The 12,128-nt window shown below is 42.1% G+C and overlaps 1 protein-coding gene across 4 annotated transcripts in view; it reads right to left on the reverse strand.

The window, feature by feature from the left end:
• The window catches only part of LOC126354385 (ankyrin repeat and BTB/POZ domain-containing protein 2), a 592,792-nt gene that overhangs the window by 226,195 nt on the left and 354,469 nt on the right, over positions 1–12,128 (reverse strand). The gene's annotated exons all lie outside the window — the stretch shown is intronic.

A 12,128-nucleotide genomic window follows, 5' to 3' on the forward strand; every position in this document is an offset into this window, starting at 1 on the left:
TTGCTTTGGGAATAAATTTAACATAATAATTAACTCTGATCAGGAAAAACTGTAATTCTTTAATCCCTTATCACCAGACATCAAGTATTAGGGTTGTGGCGTCGAAAGGTCACATTGACCACACAAATTACAGTCTTTGGAATATTAACTGCTCTGACAAGCCGCCATGTTTAATTCAGTCTGCCTTTGTACTTCAGGCAGTGTTCATGTGTATCTATCTTTATAGTGAAATATATGTATATATAGAAAACTTTGGAACTGTTTATTACGTATATTATGATCCTTATCCAGAATCCCACATTGGTGACCCCGGACAAAAAAGTTCTACATCTTCCGTGACTTCCGCACCGGTCATATAGAATCAACAGGTTTCACATATAACACCATGGCTACATCACTGAACATTCTTTATGAAGATTTGGAGGCCCAGCTCTTACAACCAGCCCAACACAACCATCCGCCATAGGTTATTTTGCAGCTAACAGACAATGATCTACGATCTCTGACAAGGATAACCTCTACTTTAACAACTCCACAATTACCGAATGTTATGCAGTTACCTCAAACAATGAACTCAGGCTTTGTTATGCCAGATTACGCACAACAACAAGTGAAAAGTGAAGTGGATGATCTACTAAATAGTTTGACGATTGATCACTCGTACAAAGTTCAAAGTGACCAAAATTTGCACACATGCTTTGGTCCTCTACGTGCCACGACGTTGGTTATAGTAGTGCCATGTGCAATGCTGCCATTTGTGCAAAACCAGACGCAGTCAACTATTACCAAGCTACGCCAGCCTTGCCTTCCTCACAAATCAGCAACACTACATTTATATGCAGCCAGTTCGCCACAACAAACCACCAGATCGGCGGCCCACTTTCGCAAACCACATGGGTACGAGTGCACCCAACATAGCTTCTTCACCCAGCAACGTTGTACTATGACAGTGCAGCCACCAACATGTTTCACCAGTGTTTTATGGTCCTAACACGAAGGGTGCGTGGCCAGTGTGTGCGGAAAACTCTCGTTGTTGCCACTTTAAGCTCCAGGCCAATCCCCCACCCCCTACCCCTCACCTCACCCACGGGAGGCCTCAATTCTGACCATACAACTGCACACTCCTTCTGCAGTATCCTCTGCGTCTGCCACACTGGCCTTCTGCATCATTTCGGAGTTGGACAATGTCAGTCCTATTCCTGCAATTTCCGGTCCAGTTTACAGGACCTCATTATGCGCCGCTTGCCCGTGTGCAGCCAACCTCTAGAAACAAGCGCAAGCCGCACTCGCATAATAGGCATGTGACTTTCGTGCTGCCTCAAGCTAACGGCTACGCCTCATCACGCCCCACTCGTCCCAAGACTCCACGTCAGAATATGCGTCAGCCTCTTGTGTAGTACTCAGTCTCTTCCGTCACTTGACAGAACAACACACAAGATAATTACCACTGCCGGCCCTCCTATTAAACACAAGGTTAGACACCTCAACCCCATTAAGTTGCATGATGCCCGGCAGCAAATTAACAAACTTCTGGAGACAGGCATTCTGTAGCCATCGAACAGCAATTGGTCTTCTCCAATGTGCCTTGTCACCAAACATGACAGTCCTTTTTTAATGTGTGGTGATTACTGACATTTAAATGCTCGCACACTCATGGACAATTACCCCCTGCCAAACACAAATGATTTCACTCATATGTTATTGGGCACCACAATCTTCAGTGTGATTGACTGCATACGTGCTTATCACCAGATTCCGTAGCACCGGAAGACATTCCAAAGACTGCGATCATCACACCGCTCGGTTTGTTCCCATACAACTTCATGCCATTTGGTTTAAAGAATGTGGCACAAATGTGGCAACGTTTCATTGACTCAATCTTACAACGATACGAGTTCTGCTTCGCATACCTGGATGTCATACTCATTTTCGGCATATTGACTGAAGGCCATGAAGATCATTTATCCCAAGTCCTCCAGACTTTGGCATCCAACCGGTTTCAAGGTCAACAAAGAAAAATTCCAATTGTGTGAGTCTTCTGTGAAATTTCTGGGTTACACTGTCTCCCCAGATGGAATACAGTCTCCCAAATCCTGCATGAAGGCTATCACGTCATTGCCACCTGTAGCTACGTATAAAGAACTCAGACGTTTCCTAGGTACTATAAATTACCACCGCCGTCATCTACTTTCTGCCACTACCATGCAGCCCCCGCTGACGGACTTGCTCCCCGGCGAACAGACTTCGGGTGTTAAAGCAGTCCGTTGGACTGAACCCCTGATAGAGGCTTTCAGGGCTCTTAAAACAGCTTTAGCTCACACAGTTGTACCTGCCCACTCTGGTCCGTCTGCCAATTCGTTCATCACTACAGATGCCAGCGACATCTCGGTCGGGGCAGTATTACAACAGAGCAAAGGCAACAGTTTCACCACTTCATTTCTTCTTCAGAAAACTGTCTACAGCACAGAAGAAATATTCCGCTTTTGATAGAGAGCTTCTGGCAGTGTACAAGGCCGTCAAACACTTCCGCACTGACATCAAGGGCTGTCCTTTCTTCATTCTTACTGATCCCAAACCACTGGCGAACGTCTTCTGCAACCCACCAGAGGATTCCCCCCCCCTCCCCCCCCCCCCCCCCCCCCGGTGTTTCTGCCACTTAGACCCAGTTTTTCAATTTACTACTGACATACACTACATCAAAGGCACGGAAAACATCCCCACTGACTTCCTCTCGCAAAAGCCGTTTCAAGTATCGTTGATTTATCTGACCTCACCACTCTACAGGAGGCTTCATACGAGGACACTCAGTTTCTGCTCACGGACTCGTAGTCTTCGCTTGTGTTTACCAAGGCTAAGTTCCCAGAAGTGTGGTGCGACTCTTCTATGGACATTCTGTGGCCTTTGCTTCCACCCACACTGTGCCGACAGGTTTTTGACACCTTGCATAATCTCACCCACCCTGGCATCCAAGCCAGCACTCATCTCGTCACCAAGCATTTTGTGTGGAAAGATGTGGAACGGGACTGTCAAACATGGGCATGCAGCTGCATTTCCTGTCAACGAAACAAAATAGGATGTCAAACCTCTCCACCACTTGGCACTTGGTCACTCCTAAGGGATGTTTCCATCATGTACATATCGACCTTATCGGTCCCTGCCTCTGTCGGAGAGCCACAGGTATATCCTATCCACAATAGATCAAATGTCTCGTTGGGCAGATCCATCCCCTTAGACAACATCACAGCAGAATCTGCGATGAAAGAATTTATTTCTTTATGGATCACTAGGTTAAGCTGTCGGTCCACCATCACAACCTACCAGGGTCGACAGTTCGAATCTGCACTTTTTACGATTCTCTGTAACCTTTTTGGTATTAAAAAGATCCATATGACAGCCTACCGCCCTCAAAGCAATGGGTTGGTGGAACGATGGCACCGCACCCTTAAAACTGCAGTCAGGTGCCACAACTGTCTCTGGTCCGAGGCACTTCCTTGGGTGTTGCTGGGGCTACATTCTGCATTTAAACCAGATTTACATGGGACAACTTCCGAATTTGTTTTCGGCAAAAACCCCGTTTTACCTGGCGAACTAATTCTCCCACCAAGATCCCGGGGATTCCCCCTCCTTCCTTGACCTTATCAGAAGGATGCGTACACACTTTAGAAACACCCCGCTATACCTACCTGTCAGCCATTCCCCTCCTGACACTTACGTGCCAACCGCACTCAGCTCTTGCTTACACGTCATACTCAGGGACGACTCTGTCAGACAATCCTTACAAACCCCCTTACCTCGGCCCCTTCTACGTACTCCCGAGGGGTGAGACGACGTTTAACATTATGATAAAAGATTGCCCGCAAACTGTTTATCTACACAGACTCAAGACTGCCTTCGTAGACTCCAACACCGCTCTGCTGTCCCAGTCAGACTTCCCGAGCACACGTTCTTTAGACGAACCCGCTAATGAGTCCGTTCAACCTACGGTTGGGTTTTCTCCATCCAACGATTCACCACCGCAGTTCGCGGGTTCCTCAGGCATGTCATCATCATTGCCTTTGTACTTCATGCAGTGTTCATGTGTATCAGTCTTTGTGGTGAAATATATGTGTATATAGAAAACTTGGGAACTGTTTATTATGTATATTACAATCTGTATCCAGAATCCCATAGGGTCATATTAATGCGACACTAACAAGTGGAAAGGTAACTGTTTTTGAGTGCCAGTGCTGGCAGGAGCAGATTCTACATGAAGCTACCAATACTTCTGACAAGTGCTGCCTTCTCTTGAGTGCTTCGGGTACTTCTAGAGACACACAAATTTCAATTGTGTTCTTCCATGAAGAAACTTATTCAGGTATTAAGGGGTTAAGGTTCTTGTGAGCTGGTAAATTATTGATTGCATCCACATGATCCTGTATGGATGTGAGTTCTTTTTACTTAATGTATGTCTACATACTTTGCATTTGGTTCAAAGAAACTACATTTCTTGAGGCAAAAAGGCAGCCTGTGGGACTGAAGCTGCTCAAACAACATCTGTAGATTTTGCTGGTAATTAGCAACTCATTTACATACATAACACACTGGAGATACTTAGATGAGCTGCCCAAAGTATCCATGAAATATTGTGGGGGCTGAAACATGCCAAATGGGTTATTAATGACTAAAAAACTTCTATCTGATCATCCACAGATAAATAAAGAAAGGTATCACTGAGATCTATCTTGGAAAAGCAGTAGCACCCAATTAATCTATCCAACAATTTCTCTGGCCTAGGAATTGGATGCAAATCTACATTAGGTTGGGCATTAATGGTAGACTCAAAATGACTATAAATGATAAGTGATGCATTTGATGTCTTTACTATCATGGATGTTGCCCATTGGCTAGATGACACTGGGGATATTACTCCCATACTTTGCAATCTATCCAGTTCACATGTGGCTCTACAGGTTTGTGGGCTTGAAAGTCTGCTAGACAACCTAATTTAGATTCAAACAGTTGCTTAAACAGTGTAAATAACATGTCAAGTTCTTTTAAATGAAACTTGGTTGAAACCAGATTTACTTGGTCTTGAATTTCGAAACTAAAAAATGCAGGAGCACCTAGACCAAGAGTTTTTACCAGCAGGGTTTGTTCACAAGCAACATTTTTATACTTGTCTTGGACTATGTAATCTGACCACACAGTGGGATTGACTATCCATTGTACACCGAAGACCCAAAAAAACTGGTACACCTGCCTAACATCATGTAGGGCCCCCACGAGCACACAGAAGTTCTGCAACATGATGTGGCATATGGCATGGACTTGACTAATGTCTGAAGTAGTGCTGGAGGAAACGGCCACCATGAATCCTGCAGAGCTGTCCATAAATCCATAGGAGTACGAGGGGGTGGAGATCTCTTCTGAACAGCATGTTGCAAGGCATCCCAGATATGCTCAATAATGTTTATGTCTGTGGAATTTGGCAGCAACAGAAGTGTTCCTCGAGCCACTCTGCAGCAATTCTGGACATGTGGGGTGTCGCATTGTCCTGCTGGAAGGCTTCAGAATGCACAATGGACATGAATGGATGCAGGTGATCAGATAGGATGCTTAAGAATGTATCACCTGTCAGATTCGTAGATGCATAAGGGGTCCCTTATCACTCCAACTACACACGCCCCACACCATTACAGAGCCTCCAGCAGCTTGAACAGTTCCCTGCTGACATGCAGGGTCCATGGATTTATGAGGTTATCTCCATACCTGTACACATCCATCCACTTGATACTACTTGAAACAAGACTCGTCCAACGAGGCAACACATTTCCAGTTATCGACAGTCCAACATCGGTGTTAACAGGACCAGGCAAGGCATAAAGCGTCGTGCAGTCAACAAGAGTACATGAGTAGGACTTCGGCTCTGAAAGCCCATATCGATAATGTTTCGTTGAATGATTCACATGCTGATACTGTTGATGGCACACCACTGAAATCTCTAGCAATTTGTGGAATGGCTGCACTTCTGTCATGTTGAATGATTCTCTTCAGTAATTGTTGGTCCCGTTCTTGCAGGACCTTTTTCTGGCAGCAGCGTTGGTTGGAGGTTTTATGTTTTACCGGATTAGTAATATTCACAGTACACTCGTGAAATGGCCGTATGGGAAAATCCCCACTTCATCGCTACCTCAGAGATGCTGTGTCCCATCGCTCATGCGCTGACTATAACACCACATTCAAGCTCACTTAAATCTTGATAACCTGCCATTATAGCAGCAGTAACTGATCTAACAACTGTGCCAGATACTTGTTGTCTTGTATAGGCAATGCCGACCACAGCGCCACATTCTGCCTATTTACCTATGTCTGCATTTTAATATGCACACCTACACCAGTTTCTTTGAAGCTTCAGTGTTTGTGAACATATTATGCTGAGGATGCCATGGCTATGGAGAGCCAATATGCCACTACGTGTTCACATTAAACACAAGAGACTGCCATGCCTTTATTGAATTGGAATTCCGCCACTGCTCCAACAAGTTCCAGTTCCTGCATGAGCTTCTGAATCCCAGCTGCTGCTGCTATTGGCTCTGGTAAAATATTGTGCAGCACGATGGTGACCCTTGTTATGTTGTTGTCTTCACCTGGTGGCCAGGGCAGACACTTGCTAGATGCCCCAGTTTGTGGTGTGCAAAACAGGTGAATCTTGGAGCAGGCAGTGATTTCCTTGATCCCTTGAGCCACAAACTAGAGATAATTTGATTGCACTGACTTTTCTGGGACTCTTTGATAATGACATGGAGGGAACTTTTGTACGCAGTTCCACTCATTTTGAGACACACAGACAGTGAAGAAAGAGCTTCTGTTTGTGCACGACTATCAGTGATGAGGGTGGTGGATGGGAGTACTGGGCGATCAGGTGCCCAGTAAATCGGATTATATTGTTTGATTGTCATCAGTCGGTCAGTGTGTGTTTTATATATATTTTTAACGCAACTGCCACTAGTGCTCCTTATGGTGTGATTCGGTACTAGCTAACTACATGAGACAAATCTTGGTACATTTCCCTATAAATTGACACTGCAATCACCTCTGTAGGTACTATGAATTAATTTATATGAATTTTCAAAGCTGTAAAGTCCTTTATGAAACACCCTGTATTGTGGTCAGGCATAGGGCATAGTTTCTGCATTACTTTGTACAGTTTATTACTAGAAGTAAGAGTGCTCTCTGACATTCATGGTCTGTTATGTGACTTGCCTTGCAGTGAAGAACAAAATGTCATACATAGACCTCCCAATTCTTGTCTGCCTTTTCAAAGTAAGCAAATGGTTAAAGGGGATGTGATGATGGAGCTGCACACTACTGTTGCTTTCTCAGTAATTACTGCTGCTGCTGTTAGAATTCTCACTTTTTTCCTTGCTACTGCTGCAGTAGTTGCTGCTACAATTGTGACTGCTCCTGTTATAACTTTAGAAACATGGGATCTCTGCTTTGCAGTGAATAGGTTCATGGTGAGACATCAATTTTTTGTAGAATCTTAGCACATATTCTGAGGTCAAAAATAGAGGTATCTTGAACAGCACGGATTCTGAAAATATCACTCATGTGAAACCAAAATTGCCCTTTTTTCACATGAAATTCTGAAAACTTTGGATCAAGATAGAGAAGTAGACGCAGTATTTCTTGATTTCTGAAAAGCATTTGACTCAGCAATGCAACTGTGCTTATTGCCACAAGTTTGATAATATGGGGTGTCAAGCAAAATTTGTGACAGGACTGAGGACTTTTTGGTAGGGAGGACATAGCTTGTCCTCTTGGATGGAAAGTCATTGTCAGTTGTAAAAGTAACTTCAGGTGTGCCCCAGGGAAGTTTGTTGGTACCCTTGCTGTTCACATTGTACATTTATGACCTTGCAGACAATACAGTAATAACCTCAGACATTTTTCAGATGATGCAGTTATCCATAATGAAGTACTGTCTAAAAGAAGTTACTTAAATATTCAATCAGGTCTTGATAAGATTTTAAAGTAGTGCAAACATTGGAAACTTGCTTTAAATGTTCAGAAATGTAAAATTGTACACTTCATGAAACAAAAAGGTGTAGTATCCTATGACTATAACACCTATGAGTCACTTTTGGAGTCGGCCAACTCGTACAAATACCTTGGTATAACACTTTGTAGTGATATGAAACAGAATCATCACATACACTCAGTTGCGGGTAAAACAGGTGGTAGAGTTCAATTTATTGGTAGAATAATGGGGAAGTGCAATCAGTCTACAAAGGAGACTGCTTACAAATCACTCATGTCACGCATTCTAGAATATTGCTCAAGTGTGTGAGACCTGTACCAAATAGGACTAACAGGGGGTATTGAACATATACAGAAAAGGGCAGCACAAATGGTCATAGGTTTATTTTGCCCATGGGAGAGTGTCACAGCGATGCTGAAGAAACTGAACTGGCATATTCTTGAAGATAGATGTACACTATCCTGAAAAAATCTACTAATAAAGTTTCAAGAACCAGCTTTAAATGATGACTCTAGGGATATACTACAACTCCTTATGTATCCCATACACAAGGATCGTGATGACAAGATTAGAATAATTACGGCATGCACAGAAGAACTCAAATAATCATTCCTCCTACACTACATATGTGAATGGAATGTGAAGAAACCTGTGTGAGGTTATTACTGTATTGTCTGCAAAGTCATCAATGTACAGCTTATTGGTACAACAGGATGTGCCCCTCTACTTTTCACTTTGTGTTGGTTTGCAGAGTATGGATATAGAGATAGATGAGTGTGTCCTCATTGCCACATTTCTATCCTACTTGGAATAAGAAGAATACAATTTATGATTTCTGGTTGATTGGTTGGTTGGATAATTTGGAGGAGGGACCAAACAGTAAGGTCGTTGGTCCCATCAGATTAGGGAAGGAAGGGGAAGGAAATCTGCCATGCCCTTACAAAGGAGCCATCCTGGCATTTACCTGAAGGGATTTAGGGAAACGAAGGAAAATCAGGATGGCTGGACATGGGTTTGAACCATCGTTCTCCCGAATGCGAGCACAGGGTGCTAACAACTGCGCCACCTCACTCAGTATGATCATTCACACTAGCGTTCATACGAAGATCATTAGAACAGTCAGCCAGTTCCTGCAGCCAACAATTCCAGAGCATAATAGAAGTTGTCTAAGAGTGCACAAACAGTCCAGGGAACAATCCAATTTAAAAAATGTAAACACTGGCATGATCAGTCACTCTATAATCATAGGCTCAATCAAAGGCTTCAGAGAAATGGGAGAACTGCTGGACAAGAGCAGGGCTGTGGTATTTACTAGTACTCTTACTTCAGCAGACAATCCCAATCCCATGCCTGCAGTGGTAGCACTCTCCACAGGAGTGAGCTATGATGAAGCTGCTAAGCCGAGTGTCTCTGATTTGTCCTCCAAATTGATATTCACAATGAGCAGATAATCCAAGTCATTGTCAGATACTAAACTTACCTTGTTCCCATGTCCATCCTCCCACATAGGAGTATTATGCATGTCATGCACCAGTGCTTTTTACAGACAGCAAGCTATCTATATGTGTATCATGTGTGGATGAAATTGTTCCACATGTTCCACATTCAAGCTTCAAATGTCAGCCCCTCTCCACCCCCACTGTCACCACCACTCCCATCATTAGAGGTCAATGTTCATCAGCACTGCTAGGGTTTAGTCATGGAAACACTGAATACTAATTATTCACCATTCTTTATTATTTTTGTATCACCCATCTCCACCACAAATCCCACACCAAACTCCTAGGGATACAATGTCATTGGAATGATGGCCAAATAACCAAAACTATGCACTCAACACTAAAGCCAGTCGTTTTCATACCAAACCTTCACACAGTACCCTAAAGGTGGAAGCAATATTTTATCTCAATAGATACTAAAACATATTTGTACTAAGTTTGGTTGAAACTGCTTCAGCTGTTACCAAATCATACTTATATATTACCACTTTCTCACAGCCTCCCCTACAAATAGAGAAGAGACACATGTGTTACTCACATGGTACTTATGGTACCTGAGTTTTGTTAAAATTGTTGCAGCCATTATGGATGCATGACTCTAGTGGACAATGCCAGGAGTACGACAACCCACTGGCCACGAGTGTATGTGTCGATGGTGGCATTGGCCGGGTCATAATGTAATAGACATAAAGAGAATTAATTGATATCTTACGATTTAATTCAACATCACTAAATCCATATCCCTCATTCTTTTCACAATGGGTTTCTGGTTAACAGCTGAAATTTTTCGCTATGACATTTCCATTAATGGATGGGTAAACAAATAACTGGGTGTTACTAATCTGATATATGAGTGCTAACAACATCATAAATCTTCTGATGCATCAAAAACAGTGATTCTAAAATAAAGCACTTCAGTACCTAAATAAGTGGTGCTGAATCACTGGATAATTCCAGTGTGAGCTGGAGAATAAAGAACAATAATTGTACTAGCGGTATTAGGTTACTGGGTGGCTCTAAGAATAGTTCTCTCTTATTGTGCAAATCAACAATAACTGTAAAAATAGCTCACACAGAGGGGGCAGGAAATGTTGTTTAAAATCAAGAACAAGCTGACTTCATTAACAATTTCAGGTTCCATGGAAAATAACAGAATCACTCATGTAGGAAGCACAGCAGCTAATTCCAAAAAAGCAATTGTCTATGGAGAGCAAAGGATTGTGCATCAATTAGTTTGATGCTTGGATGGAAGTCTTTTAAATGTTTAAATGAGAACTAAAACAACAATAATCAGGGAGCAAAAAAAATGAAAGTTCAGAACAAAAATGCAATGTGGAAATAAACCATTTGCATATTACGAAAAATTTAAATTGGAAAGAACACTAGCAGAATGCTTAGAAGATGCAGCAGATCTACTAAAGAGACTGCCTATACTATGCTTGTCCATCTTCTTCTGGAGTACTGCTGCACAGTGTCAGCTTCTTACCCAATAGGATTAACAGAGTACATCAAGAAAGTTCAAAGAAGAGTTGGGCATTTTGTATTATCAAGATATAGTGGAGACAGTGTCATTGACATCATACAAGATTTGGGGTGTACATCATTAAAACGCATGCATTTTTTCTTGTGGCAGAATCTTCTCATGAAATATCAATCACCAACTTTCTCCTCCAAATGCAAAAATATTTTATTGACACCGATCTACATAGGGAAAGATGATCATCATAATAAAATAAGGATAACCAGATCTCACACAGAAGGATATAGGTGTTCATTTCTTCCATGTGCTGTTCAAGATTGAAATAATAGCAACTTATTGTGAAGGTGGTTCAATGAATCCCCTGCCAGGCACTTAAGTGTGATTTTCAGAATATCCACATAGATGCAGATGTTGATGTAGATAAGCTTGAAAAGTGGTACTAAGAACCCAGTGAAAAAAAGAATAAGTATTAAGCACCTAGAAAAAGCAATCAGAAAGTATTTTTACACTGAAACTACAATTACAGGAGTTCATAAAACTGCGGATGACTTCGTGCAAGATGCAAAATGTACGTAAGTTATAATTCAGGAAGCTGATAACGAGCAGTAGATATCCTATCAAACCTACAATGTTTTCATGTGGAGAGAAATTCTGATTGTGATATAACTAGTGACATTTTTGTACAGTTTTATACAATATTTTCTCCAGATTTCTGTCATATCCTCATGTATATGAAGAAGCAACCTTCATTATTCTCTGCCATCTGTGTGTGGTACCACTTATGATGACCTGAGGTTTTATTCTACCGTCATTTATGATTATCCATTTTTTACTTGTTTCTCTATGTCATTGTGTGTTCTTTTCTTTATTCTTAACTTTCCCTTGTTTTTTTTTTTTTTTCTCTTTCTCTCTAATATTCTCTTTGTTTCTCCTCCTTTGCAAGTGATAATATGATTCATCTATCAGAGCCACTACTATATCTGCCATCTACTGTTTATTTCTCTTGCTGTTTCTATGCAGTGAATGGTTTCATTCTTCATGTGATCAGTTTGTGTACTCTGTCACTTGGTAGATCAGGCTCTTCTGAAATGGAAGACAATTTGTGTGGAAGCTTCATGCTGTGTAAAGT

This window comes from Schistocerca gregaria, chromosome 3 (assembly GCF_023897955.1).
Source record: "Schistocerca gregaria isolate iqSchGreg1 chromosome 3, iqSchGreg1.2, whole genome shotgun sequence".
In the NCBI taxonomy this organism is placed as follows: Eukaryota; Metazoa; Arthropoda; class Insecta; order Orthoptera; family Acrididae; genus Schistocerca; species Schistocerca gregaria.